Source organism: Petaurus breviceps, unplaced genomic scaffold, assembly GCF_028583685.1.
Source record: "Petaurus breviceps papuanus isolate PSGF00001 unplaced genomic scaffold, PetGlider_PUasm1.0 90825, whole genome shotgun sequence".
In the NCBI taxonomy this organism is placed as follows: Eukaryota; Metazoa; Chordata; class Mammalia; order Diprotodontia; family Petauridae; genus Petaurus; species Petaurus breviceps.
In genome coordinates, this window is record NW_027187353.1 from 4,655,537 (window position 1) to 4,669,886 (window position 14,350).

The 14,350-nt window shown below is 40.6% G+C and overlaps 2 long non-coding RNA genes across 2 annotated transcripts in view; both read right to left on the bottom strand.

The window, feature by feature from the left end:
- Window positions 1-1,638: 1,638 nt before the first annotated feature.
- On the bottom strand, window positions 1,639-5,171 carry LOC138148493 (uncharacterized). The gene is made up of 2 exons (XR_011165076.1): window positions 4,990-5,171; window positions 1,639-2,877 (listed from the first exon to the last, which is right to left on the bottom strand). It is a non-coding gene; the product is annotated as an uncharacterized lncRNA (long non-coding RNA).
- A 7,378-nt stretch (window positions 5,172-12,549) lies between these two features.
- Window positions 12,550-14,350, bottom strand: part of LOC138148494 (uncharacterized) — an 8,330-nt gene continuing 6,529 nt past the window's right edge. The window contains exon 2 of the long non-coding RNA XR_011165077.1: window positions 12,550-13,752. This is a non-coding gene — a long non-coding RNA (uncharacterized lncRNA). The remainder of the gene's footprint in view (window positions 13,753-14,350) is intronic.

The following is a 14,350-nucleotide window of genomic DNA, read 5'->3' on the forward strand; positions in this document are numbered from 1 at the left end:
GCTTCTTTATGTCTTTCCCCTCACATCCCATCCATCTTTTCCCTAAAGGGAAGAAAATAGCAACAAAACAAAATTTGGTGGAAATGTAGCTGAAAAGAGTTTGGTCCCTTGGTTACTCCTGGTCTCACTGTGTCTGTTTTAAGGTAGTGTCTATTTTCAACTCTGGGCCTAAGCCCCCATCCAATTGTTTGTTGTGTACTAGACCATTCAAAAGACAAAGATCAATAACAAAAATATGTAATTAATAAATGTGAAACAATGCAAATAATGAAGTGAATCAAATGGCCAAATGGCGGGGCGGTGGTGGTGCAATTTCCTGTAGCTCTAGGGAAGTTAAAATATTGATGCCTCTATCATGCTGAGAATACTCTGCTTAAGTGCAATCAGGCAGAGTTTCCTGAAGATGAGTAAGAGACATGGTATGGTCCCTGATCTCAGGAGCTTCTGGTGCCCAATCCCTTCTATTGCTGTGCTCACTGCCCTAGCTCACAGCCTCATTCCCATTCACTTGGACTAGACTACAAGCCTCCTGGCTGTGGCCTCCCTGCCTCTGGTCTCTTTCCTTTTCAGTCTATCCTCCTATACCTGCCAATATCCTCTTTTTTTTTTTTTTTAAAGCAATCGGGGTTAAGTAACTTGCTGAAGGTTACACAGCCAGTTATTTCTGGGTGTGGTGCTGAGTACCTGAGCCCGGATTTGATCCCCAGGTCATCCTGACACTGGAGCTGGTGCTCTTACTCGCTGAGCCACCTGGTCGCCCCTAAGCAATTGGGGTTAAGTAACTTGCTCAAGGTTACACGGCCAGGTGTTTCTGGGTGGGTGCTAAGTGTCTGAGCCCGGGATTCAATCTCCAGGTCATCCCGACACTGGATCCGGTGCTCTTACTCACTGTGCTACCTGGCCGCCCCACCAGTATCATCTTAATAATGCATAGGTCTTACCATTCCACTCTGCTGCTAGGGAAAAAAAAAATCCTATGTCTCCCTGTGCAGTTTATTCTAGGCTCCAGGACCCCCCTGCCTCATACCTTGTGGTCACCATGTTTTTTTGTTCAGACTCTTCCATTTGCCTGGAATGCCAGGCAGGAACAAAGGAAAGTGTGTTCTGGAATGGTCTTTATTCATATGGAGATAGCGAACGGTATTACAAGCCTTCCAAGGAGAAAGGAGATAATCATGTCCCCTCATCCTAGACAACCTTAAGTCCCTATTAAAAGACATTAATGATAAAAGGGACTCAGTTATCACAGGCTTCATCACCAACCAGTCCTAGGATCTCTCTGCCTCCTCACCCCACCTCAGTTTAATTCCACTCAACCAACATTTATTAAGGGCTTAATATGTGCAATGCCCTAGTGACACAGAGGTACGCTGTTAATATGTAAGAGGTCTGTGATTTCTTTTAGAAGACAGACAGTATGGGACCTCTCCCCATGAAGAAATTCCATAGATGACAACCTATTTGTGGTTGAGTAGATAAATCCTGGGCAGCTAGGTGGTGCAATGGAGAGAGCGTTTCCTGCCTGGAGTCGGGAAGACTCATCCTCCTGAGTTCAAATGTGACCTCAGACACTTACCGTGTTTCCCCGATAATAAGACACTGTCTTATTACTTTTTGGACAGAAAAACACCAGAGGGCTTATTTTCAGGGGAGGGCTTATTTTAATGAACATTGACAGCAATTTTAATAAACAGGTAAATGTGAACAAAAAGATGTACCTTTATTCAATAAGCAAATCACTGGGGAAGAACAGGATGATGTGCTCACTGCTGCAGCTCTGATTGGATGCAGCTCGGAGTGTGGTGTGCGTTTCACCCTGGGGGGGAACGGTGCATACAGAGGGTACCGTAATGTAGCGTGTAGCGCAGGGGATCACCTTCACTACAGTAGCAATCTCACTAGGGCTTATTTTTGGGGGAGGGCTTATTTTAGAGGAATCTTACACAGTAAGGGGAGGGCTTATTTTCGGGATAGGTCTTATTATTGGGGAAACATGGTAGAAGCTGTGAGACTGTGTGCAAGCCACTTAACCCTGTTTGTCTCAGTTTCTTCATCTGTAAAATGAGTTAGGGAGAAGGAAATGACAAATCACTCCAGTATCTTTGCCAAGAAAACCCAAAACAGGGTCACAAAGAGTCAGACCAGACTGAGGCATGTAGAGATTACATGACTCGCTCAGGGTCATTCAGCTAGCCTCAGAGGCTGAATGTGAACCCAGTTCTTTATGACTCAGAACCCAGAATGCCATTTGCCTCATCATGCTGCCTCTAATGGTGGACATTTTCATTAGATTTTAAGGTTTTCAGAGCATGTTACACATAACATCTCATTTCAGCCTCATGGCATCCTGTGAAGGAGGTGGTACAGGTCAGAGATATAACCAGAGCAGGGCATTAGGTACTTTGCCCCAAGGTACTGACCTGGGAGAGGAGTACTTCCTACCCAGAAAGGAGGGCAAAGGAAGGCAGGGCATGTTAGGTTCTGGATGGGATGGACCCAGGAAAAGAAAGAGTCAGGTAATGGTGAAATGCTAATCTTCCAAACTGGGCATGGCCCCAGGCAGGCATGTTGCAGTCCTCCAGGAAGCCTGGGTACAAGCAGTAGCCTGGGAAGCAGTTGGCTGAGTATTATCCATCCACTTGTGGACATGAGGTGGGGATATGAGCAAGGATGCTGCTGGAAGGAGATAGTCCTCTTCATTCCATATTCCATCTGAGAGAGGGTCAGCATGGCTTGAGAAAAACAGTGAGCTGCCCAGAGTCAGAGGGCACTTGAGCTCCATAGACTTGCTGGGGTCAGGAGCTTGGCTGTGCAACCCAACCAAACAATTAAAAAGTACTTATTAAGCTTCTGCTGTGTCCCAAATACAGTTACGCACTGAGGGGAAAAAGAGAAAAAAGGAAATAATCCTTGTCCAGGATGTAGTTCTTTCCATCATTCAGGCAACCCCAAGATAGGCTGGGAAGTGGTCCCTTGGATTGGGGCTGAATCTTTGGGTTTTGAATTTCTTTAGGGTTTTGAAGACTCCAAACCCAGAATGCTATTTACCTCATCATGCTGCCTCTAATGGGGGCCTAATGGTGCCACCTTTCCCCTCCCCTCCAGCATCAGAATATCTAGTTATAGCCTCACTATAGGTCCAGTATGAACCAGAGGGAGGCATTTTGTGGCCCATCATAGGACTCTGTCCTGAGCCCTGTTTCATTCAACCTTTTTATCAGTGACTTGCTTAAAGACAGAGAGGCCACGTTTCTCAAATGATGATGTGAAGCCCGTTGGGGTGAGAATGGATGATGTGTTGGATAACAATGTCAGAATCTAAAAAGATCTCAAAACACTGGAATTAAGGAGTGTGCTACGAATCAAGGGATTTAGCCCTAGCTCTTCCTTTGGTCATCTTGGCAAAGCAGGTCTCAGTTTCCTCACTGATAAAATGAGAAAATTGGACTTCAAAATATATAATGTCCAGTTCTAATGTTCTATGATTGGTTCTATGATCTTATTTAGAAAGGATTAATGTAAAGTCCTGTCTTTTATATTTGAAAAAAAACCTGCCCATATATAAGATTTCCCATTTTACAGAGAAGATCACTGGGGCTCAGAGAGATTCCTGATTTGTGCATGGTCATATAGCTAGTAAGTGTCAGGGTTAGGGGCGGTAGGAAATCAAGTCGTCTTCTATCTGAGGCTGGTACTTTATCCACAACACGGTCCTCAAGGGCCAGGTTCTGGCAAGCTACCATGAGAAACTCGAAGGGAGCACGTACTTTGGGCTGGGGTGGAAGGAAGTGGAGAGACTTCACAGACCTGGCGGCTCCTGAGGTAGGCCTTGAAGGACGGGCAGGGCCCATTCTACCTTTGTTTGGTTTTGTTTTTATTTTACTATTTATAGAGTTGGCTGATGATGATACCTGGCCTGGGGTGTGCCACTGACCGCTGACCAATATGTTTCCCACATGACCTGCAGATCCTGGGAATGGAATTACGCCCAGAATTCTTTTTAAATAAAGAAGATTAGAGGGGGGAACAGGCCAGGGGTTGTCACTCTGGTTGGGTTTCTGTGGGGAAAAACAAAACAACACAAAACAAAAGCCATTCTCTGTCCAGATGGGACAGTGTATCAGGGAAGCAGAATTCTACCCACAGAGAGAAAACACAAATGTTTCCCTTTGGTTTTGGTGAACTTGGAGAAAGGCAGACTTCAAACACATTCTTGGGGTCAGTGAGTAGGCTTTGAGGAGTCTGTGGAAGAGAGAGAGTAAGACCAGGCTTTGTGAGGTTTGGCCCTGATCCCAGCAAAGCCAGGCACTCACTATATGATGTATAGTTGAAAGAATATAGGTGCTGGAGTTGGAGAGCCTGGGTTCAAATCATGTCTTTGATGTTTGCTCTCTGCATGACATTGGGTAAATCACTTCACCACTACAGGCCTCAGTTTCCTCATCTGTAAAATGGCCTCTGAACTCCTACATCTATGATCCTATGGTCTTATGCACTTAGGCAAGTCATTGCCTGTCCAAGGGCTCTCTCTGGCAGAACCTTGAGGATCATCTGTAAGACACAGGGGTACAGAACCCTCCCTCTCACTCTCCCCACCAGCTAGACTGGTGCCCCTCTCTCAGAGAGGGCAAGGACTGGTTCTAAAGCTGGTTGGGCCATGGAGATGAATGACAGGGTGTTTGGGTCAATGATGTTGTCTCTCCCAAGGAAAAAAAAAAGGAAGCAGCAGGGAAGGTTCCCCATATCCTTCAGGTCATCTTCCCCAGACCCAAATATTTTCTACCCATTGTAAGAATCCTCTCTGCAGAGTACCTGACAACTTCTTCTTGAACACTGACAGTGACAGGGTGCTCATTCTCTCCCAAAGTAGCCCATTCCATTGTTGAATGGTTTTAATTGTTAGGAAATGTTTCCTTAACTGAAATGTCTCCTTGGAACTTACCCTCCTTGGTAAGTTCTGCCCTCTGGAGTGACATGGAACAGTCCTACCTTCTCTTCCACAGACAGCTTCTCAACTGGTCTTTGTATGACGTAGTTTCCTAGTTGGCCATCATCCAGACATGCTCTGGTTTCTCAATGCACCTCAATGCAACCATTCTGGGGTACCCAGAACGAGCCACAATATTTCAAATGATCAGAGATGGAACATGTTATCTACAGGATCATGGAACTACAATTGGAAGGGGCCATAGAGGGTCATTTTATAGATCAGGTCCTAATAGCTGGAAGAGACCTTCCTTAGAGGCTGTCTCGTCCTCTTCCTCATTTTAGAGATGTCAATGACTTGTGTAAGGTCACATGAGTAGTAAGTGGCAGAATGAGGATTGAACCTAAGTCTTCTGATTACCTATGGGAAGTTCTTTTCACTGAATCGTGGCCTGGAGAAGGGGATCCCAACCTGTTGATAGATAACGCTTCACCTCACAACAGTTTATTGATCAGTTTCAGAGGAGTTCATGCAATTGGGTGGGAAAAAAAGATGTTTTTAATTTTTAATTTAATTGTTTAATTTTAATTTAATTTAAAGCACATAGTAGGTGCTTCCTGTTGATGTGGTTGACTGGCCTATAACTGAAATTTAGCATTTCCTTTCATTCTGACTGTAGGCAATAAGCATTATTCTGAGAAGGGCTTCCCTAGATTGCCAAAAGGGCTCATGATGCACAAGAAGATAAGACCCCCTGCTTTAAAGGGGAGCAAACTCGGGGGGAGGGGGCTGTCCTGAATTGGAAAGCATCAGGATCTGAGGGTCACTGAGTGTGAGATCCTCTTCTGGCAGATTTGTCTTGTGTGAATTATTAATTACCTGACCCCATTGCATTATGCTTGAGTTTGTATATTTTCTCTTCCACTGTACATAAATTCAAAATTTACTAGGGAAATCCTAGAAAATGGAGGCATGGATGAGGTGTTGGTGGGAAGAGTGAGAGGACTCTCCAAGGATACTTACTACTTCTGTGACCTGTCCTCTGGGGCCTTTGGTTTGTTATCTGTAAAACAAGGGGGTTGGGACTAGAAGGGCATGGCTCTCCATTCTAGTTCTGGACCTATGATTGTACCTTTAAAGATGAAGAGGTGGGCAGGGGCAGTTAGGTGGTGCAAAGGATAGAGCACCTACCCTGGGATCAGGAGGACCTGAGTTCGAATTTGACCTCAGACACTTCCTAGCTGTGTGACCCTGGGCAAGTCACTTTAAATGTGCCTTAGTTTCCTCATTTATAGAAGTAAGCTGGAGAAGGAAATGGCAAACCATTCCAGTATCCTTGCCAAGAAAACCCCAAAATGGGGTTAGGAAGAGTCAGACACTATGGAAGCAGCTGAACACTAACAAAAAAGTTGAGTAGTAAGGAACTGGGAAACCACATAGTGCTTTCAGAGATCTCAAGTTGCTTGCTTCTGTCAAAGTTCATCTTTTCATGATTTTTTTAAAAACAGAAAAAAATTGATACCTTTATCTTAAAATTTTCTTCATTTTTGAATATGTCCCCTCCTTTCCTAACCATAGAATGTGATCTCTTATAACAAAGAATAAAAAATAAAAACATTTTCAGGAAGCTAGGTGGCACACCAGGTAGCGGGCTAGAATTAAGAGTAAGATCCAAATTCAAATACTGCTTCAGACACTTACTAACTTGTCTGACCTTGGACAAGTCCCTTAATCTCTTTTGGTCTCAGTTTCCTTATCTGGAAAATGGAGACAAAAATGGCATCTATCTCACAGAATTGTTTTGAGTATCAAAGGAGTTAATATTTGCAAAATGCTTTAATTTAGATAATTTAATAATTTATTATAATTTAATTTAATGATATTTGTAAAGTACAAACATTAAAGCACTAGATGAATACTTGTTATTAATTAAAATGACAAAAATATGATTCAATAACATTGCTCAATATATCAGTCAAGTCTGAGAATATATGCAATACTTAACTCCCAAAATCCCCTACCTCTTAGAAGAAGGATTTCTTCATCTCTTCTTCAGGGACAAACTTAGTCATTGTTATTATACAATGTTCAATTTTGTTTTATTATTCTTTCTATTGCTATTATTGTAGTCATTATGTAAGCGGTTTTCTTGGCTCTGTTTATTTTATCCATACCAGTTCATACAGATCTTCCCATATTTCCTTGTTTTATATTCATTGTTTCTTATGACATAGTAATTTTCTCTTATATTCATGTACCAGTTTGTTAAGCCATTCCCCAATGGGGAGCAGAGACCATCTTTTTAATGCCCAGATGTTCCTGTGATGTTATTTGGCTGTGGATTATGAAATACTATGATCTCAAGAGAAATATAATAGCAGTGACCCAAAGGATCGCTCCTCTGTATAAAACCAATTAGATTTGAAAGACTCATGGCAGGTGGAAGCCGGCTTCAGTGTATTACCAATGAAGACTTTAATGTAGTAAGTGGTTTGAAGGACATGTTCAAGGACACATCTGACAGGAATATGTTGGTAATAGTTTGTACTTACAGTTTGTGTTAAGTCTTGCAAAGTGTCTTACAAATGTTATTTCATTTAATCCTCATAACAGCCTTGTGAGGAAGGTGCTATTATTATCTCCATTTTCTAGATGAGGGGACAGCCTAAGAGAGATTAAGCAACTTCCCTACACACACAATTGGTGAGCGTGTTTCATTGAAAAATGTGATATCATCCATGTAGGCACTTCCAATGTAGAGATCGCGATTCATATTTGATGTCTCTATCCTATGTGACTCTTGATCTAGTAAACTCTACACAAAGGGTTCACCCAACCTGGCGGTCAGCCCTTCCTCTAGCTCTTTTGACATTGTGCGGATGCTAGTGATAAAGCATGTGAATATCTGTTCATTGATGGCTGTTTTTTTGGATGGCTGGACCACATCTTTTTCTGGTCAAATATCTCTCTAAGAAAGAAAACAACCATCACTACCAGAACAAAAATATTACAGAATTTAGAGTTAAAAGAGACCTCTACGACCATCTAGCTCAATCTGTACCCCAGAAGGAATCCTCATGATGACTTGGACAATAAGTGGTCACTCATCCTGTGCCTGACAACTTCCATATACAAAACATGGTCCTTCTTTCCCCCTACTTTCTGAGACAGGCTGTTCCACTTGTGTCCAGCTCTAATTGTCAGGATGTTTCTAATGAAGGGCCAGAAGAAACTTTAATTTGTACCAGGAGGTTGGAGAATAGAAGAATGGAACACAGAGGAAAAGGGAAGGATCACTGAAAACTTAGAGCTAAGAGAAGTGTGAGGCTTTATCCAAAGATGTAGGATGGAGGAGGAAGAGAAGAAGGAAGCAGCAGCCTGTCCTTCAGGCTACAGGTGCTGTTGGGTGAGATTGTTCAGTGTGAGTCAAAGGATATAGACACAATTAGCTGGTGACTCTTTGTTGAGAGATAGCTACTCTGTCTTCCCAGGGCATGGATTGAGGATGTGACAGACTTATCAAACTGGATGCTAGTAATTCTGGTAATGTATGTGGGCACAGATGGTATGGTCTGGAGTAACCTAGAAAGTATTGCTAAAGATTGTGAACTCTTGGGTAAGAAATTGGACTACTTAGGGCCATAGGTCATGGGATCATAGTTCTCTGAGGGGCCTCAAAAACCATCTGGTTCAATTACTTCATTTTATAGATGAAGAAACCAAGGCTCAGAGAGCTTCAGAGGATCATGGAATCAGAACTGGAAGGGACCTTGGACCAGCCTGATTTTACTGATAAGGAAACTGAGGCCCAGAGAATTTTAAGTGATTTGCTCAGTTACACAGGTAGTATGTGACAGAGGTGGGTTTCAAATTTATGTCCTCAGTTTCCAAATCCAGCAGTCTTTTCATTGTGCCATACTTTCCCCAGTTTTTTCATCACTGATGCCCGTTGAAGACAAGAGCTTTAGACAAGAAAGGCAGATTAGGGAAATGAGAAGTTGGTTAAGGACATGGTGAACAAGAATAGAAATTGGATTTCGGGACTATTGCTTACAATATTGGAATGATGGGTTCTTGGAGTGCAACTAAATTAGACTGATAAAATTGTATTTGCCTGTAGTCTTGAAAATTTAATCAGAAAATCTTTAAACTGGAAAGGAAAGGGAAGGAGAAAATTGCTTCATGTATTTACCAACTGAGACACCAAAGAGTAGCTATGTTTTCAGAAGATGGATAGCATTTGAGATATCCACAAGATTATAGGAGTTAAGATCCAAGAAAGGAGGCAGTCATAAAATCCTTAGTTTCAGATATCTGTACTATACACAAATGTACAAAATATGGCAAACAAGCAAGATTAACTACAAATTCTAAAAGAAGGGGGTATACTTGACCTCATAGGCCTTGCTGACACTTGGTGAGAGATGGGACTCATAGCTAGAATATGTATTGGGAAGTACACACCTTATTCAGAAGAAACTGGATAGGTAAAGGTGGAATGGTAGAGAAGTAGCTTTGTATATTAAGAAGATATATTCATGTGAGTGGTGGACCAGTGGAATAGATTAGGTACACAAGACACAGTAGTCAATGACCATAGTAACCTAATGTTTGATAAACTCAAAGACCTCAGCTTTTGGCATAAGAACTCACTATTTGACAAAAACTGCTGGGAAAACTGGAAAATAATAGGACAAAAACTAGGTATAGACTAACATCTCATACCATGTACCAAGATAAGGTCAAAACGGGTGCATGATTTAGACATAAAGGGTAACACCATAAGCAAATTAGGAGAACAAGGAATAGTCTACCTGTCAGACCTATGGGGAGAGGAAGAATTCATGACCAAACAAGAGAGAGAGGGCATTACAAAATGTAAAATAGATAATTTAGATTATAATAGATTAAAAAGGTTTTATACAAGCAAAACCAATGCAAACAATATTTGAAGGAAAGCAGAAAGCTGGGAAACAATTTTTATAGCAAGCAGCTCTGATAAAGGTCTCATTTCTCACATATATAGAGAACTGAGTCAAATTTTTAAGAATACAAACCATTCCCCAATTGATAAATGGTTAAAAGATATAAACAGGCAGTTTTCAGATGAAGAAATAAAAGCTATTGATAAGCATATGAAGATGTGCTCTAAATCACTTTTGATTAGAGAAATGCAAATTAAAACTACTCTAAGATACCATCTCATACCTATCAGATTGGCTAATATGAAAAAAAGGAAAATGATAAATGTTGGAGAAGATATGGGAAAATTGGGACACTGATGCACTGTTGGTAGAGTTGTGAATTGCTTCTACCATTCTGAAGAGCAATTTGGAACTATGCCCAAAGGGCAACCAAATTGCGCATACCCTTTCACCCAGAAATACCACTACTAAGTCTGTATGTCAAAGAGATCACAAAAAAGAGAAGAGGACCTACATGCGCAAAAAATATTTATAGTAGCCCTTTTTATGGTGGCAAAATATTAGAAATTGAGGGTATGCCCATCAATTGGGAAATGGCTGAACAAGCTTTGGTATATGAATATAATGTGTGCCATAAGAAATGACAAACAGGCAGGCATCAAGAAAAATCTGGAAAGACTTGTATGAACTGATGCAAAGTTAAATGAGCAGAACCAGGAAAATATTGTACACAGTATCAGTAACACTGTGTGATGATCAACTACGAATGATTCAGCTCTTCTCAGCAGCACAATCATCCTAGACAAGTACAGAGGACTCACGAAGGGAAAATGCCATCCATATCCAGATAAAGAACTTATGTACTCTGAATGCAAATTGAAGCATATTTCTTTCACTTATTTTATTCTTTCTCATGGTTTTTTTTCCCTTTTTGATCTGTTTCTTCTTTCACAACTGTGACGAATATGGAAATATTTTTACATGATAGCACATGTATAAACTATATTAAACTGCCTACCATTTTCAGAAGAAGGAAGGGGAGAGAGGGAAGGAGAAAAATTTGGAACTCAAAGTCTTGTAAAAATGAGTGCTAAAAATTTTCTTGACAAGTAACTGGGGAAAAAAATAAAATACTATTAAACTTTAAAAAACCCAAACCCACCAAGATATATTCTTGTGAGAGGATCCAGCCACCATAGTGGGGAAGCACTGCAGAGAGCATGTCAATGTAGATCAACAAAGGCAGAAACAGAAATGATATGTTATTGGATTATACTAGAGACTTACTGGACAGAAAGAGGAAATTGATAAAGGAGTTTTGGAAAGAGATTACAAACTACCAAGTAACCATGGTATAGGAGTGATGGGGATGGATAAGACTTCAATTATCTATCTTATGTGTAATTCTCTCTTACTTTTTCCTCTCTTCCCCTCTCCCAGTAGCTCTCTTCTCCGCACTCTCCCTCCCCTCCCACACTTTGTGCGTGTCCTCCCACCCAATATCAGAGCAACTAATATATATTTACTTTCCTTAATGACAATTTCCTTCTTCAAAAGGTAGAGGAGTCAACAAAGGGAAATTTTATCTAGACCTGATTCTTATCAACAAGGAGGGATGGATTGCTGGGGTAAGGGGATCCACCATCTTAGAACTTGTGAGAGAGAAGGAGAAGAAAACTAGAAAGAGTCTAGACTTTGAAAGAGCAGATTTCAAAGCATTTGGAGAAAGAATTGGTAGGATCCCATGAAACAAACTTATATGGGGTAGTGAGTTAAAGAAGTATGGGAAGGTATGGGAAACTCCCAATAATGAAATTTTAAGACACAAAGGCAAACCATCCCAGTGAAGCAGAAAAGGGACAATTGTTTAAAGAGACTGAATTGGATACATAAAGAACTTAGGAATCAGCTTAGAGTTTTGAAAAATATATAGGAAATAAAAGCAAGGACAGGTAAATGAAGATGGCTACAAGAGAATGGAGGGTTCCTGGAAGATGGCAGCCAAATTGTTAAAGTTCTGAATGTGCTGAAGCTAGTGAGGAAAGCAAAGGATTGCACGAGGTATTGCTTTTTTAAAATCTTCATTGGGGAAAAGAGAAAGATCAAAAAAGATATAGGACAGGGTCAGTGAGGTGGTCATCACTGACAATGGGGAGAAAGCAGAGCCACTTAACTCATATTTTCCCATTTTCTCTGCTAAAGACAATGATCTTTGGATTGGGAAAGATGTAAGCAAAATGCTGATGAAAGTTGAATAGTCCAAGGGTTTGAGGCACTGAGCTTGAACTCTCAAGAACCAATTAATGAAGATTAAATTTAAAAGTGTGTCCTACATACATTTTTATTTTGAGAATTGGTTGTTAAACATTTATTAGCATGCTTCTGTTTGAAAGGCAAGATGAATAAGGAAGAAGAGGGTACTTACCCAATCTAGATGAGATCATGTGACACCTAGCCCAGACAAACATGTTATTACCCAGCTGCTGTTGGTAATATTTGAAAGATCTTGAAAGATCATTAAAAAAAAAAAAGAATTCACAGGATCAGAGGAAGGCAAATGGAGTCCTGATTTTCCAATAATAAAAAGGAAGAAAGTTGGTTTTGTTAACCAGGGAGATGGACTTTGATTCTTGGAAAAAGTCTAGAATGGATTATTAAAGGGATGGCTAATGAGAATCTAGAAAAGGAAGAAACAGGTCATGAAAAGTCAGCATCATTTTATTAAGAACAGGTCATTCCAAACTCACCTAATTTTTCTTTTTAACAAGGTTACTGAATAGGTAGATCAAGGAGATATTGGCATAGATTTTAGCAAGGCACTCAATAAAATCTTTCACGATGTTTTTATGGAAAAGATGGAGAGATATAGGTTAGATGGTAGAAAATTTAGGTAGATTTGAAGCTGGTTGAGTGACTGAACCCAAAGATTAGTTATTTATGGTTTGATGGAAGGAAATCCTTCATAGAGGGCAGAGATTCTCAAACTTATTTGGCCTTCTGCCCCCTTTAAAAAACAAAATTACTCAGTGCTCCCCTGGAAATCTATTTTCTTTAACTCTAATGGTTTTTTGAAATTTGCATAATTTAAAAAATATAAAAATATTTTTAAAAAAATCTTAAATTTAATCATTTATTGTAAAGTTGTGTTTTTTTCTTGCATTGAAATTTTGATGACGCAATATTATGTTATGTAACCACATAGTATCATATTGTAAACAAGTCATTAAACATATTCTTGCCAATGCATGCTGGACTTCTGACAATGTTCCACCTGCTTGCCTGCTAACATTTGCTTGTTAAGACCTGTCAGCAGACTTGACCACTGATCAGTTATAACTTGCATTTTGTGTGTTTCTTTGGAAAATAATGTAATCACTATGACTTTAAAAGATAAAACATGTACCAATGATTTTCCAAAATTTTCATATCTTCTTTCCTTATTTTTCTACCACTTGCTAATTTTTATTCAAGGCCTCCCAATTGCATCGGAGGCTACTACCACCGCACTCCAGATTGTTCCAGGGCCTGTCAGAGGGGTGGTATCACCCATTTTGGGAACCTATGATAGAAGGCAACACAGAGTTCTGGGACTGGCCCTCTGCTGTTTAATATAAAAGCATAGATTTAGAGATGGAAGGGACCTTCAAGGTCATTGAGTCCAATTCCCTCATTTTATAGATGAAGAAATGGAGATACAGAGTGGTTAAATGATTTACCCATGGTCACACAGCTGGTAGATGTAGGAGACAGATTCACATCCACGTCCTTCCTTTTGATCTTGAACCAGTGTTCTTTCTATTGGTTGGTCACTCGAAGAGGAGGTAGGTCAGCCAATGTTGCAGGAGTGAGAGTTTAAGAGAGAGTTGGAACAATGTACTGGCTCCCTCCACCTTCCAGCTCCTGAAATAGCAGAAGAACCATGAGAGATCCCACAAACACATTTACTGAAAAATTCATAAAGGAAAAATGGTTTTTTTAGAGAGGTCTTGTCAGGAAGTTCAACTTTTGGTTTTTCTAGGTTAGGCTAACTCAACTGAACTAAGGAAGGACTGATTGGATGGATTGGCGGATAGTACAAGTTCAGATTTATTTTGCATATAGGTCCTGATGTAATTCAAAGGGTGTGAAGAAGGCTACCCTCAACTTCCCAATATTCCCACACATATCCTCCCCCCTCCCTGCCATGCTTATACCACAGTGTCTGAAATAACTCCCATTAATGCTCCCATGATCAGTGATGCCTTTTGACCCAGTGTTGTCTTCTTCAATTTCCTTTCTATGCCAAGATTCTGTGGAATGGGAATCTCACTTAGCTTTTCCAAGAGGTTAATAGCAACTTTCTTCCTGGGAATGGGGGTCCTGGGCCCCAAATTCTTGGAATTTCTCTAAAGTCTGCCCCTATATGCAATGGTAAATTTTGAGGTCTAAGGGGCTTAGCAGGGACTTGGAGGGTGTGTGTGTGTGTGTGTGTGTGTGTGTGTGTGTGTGTGTGTGTGTG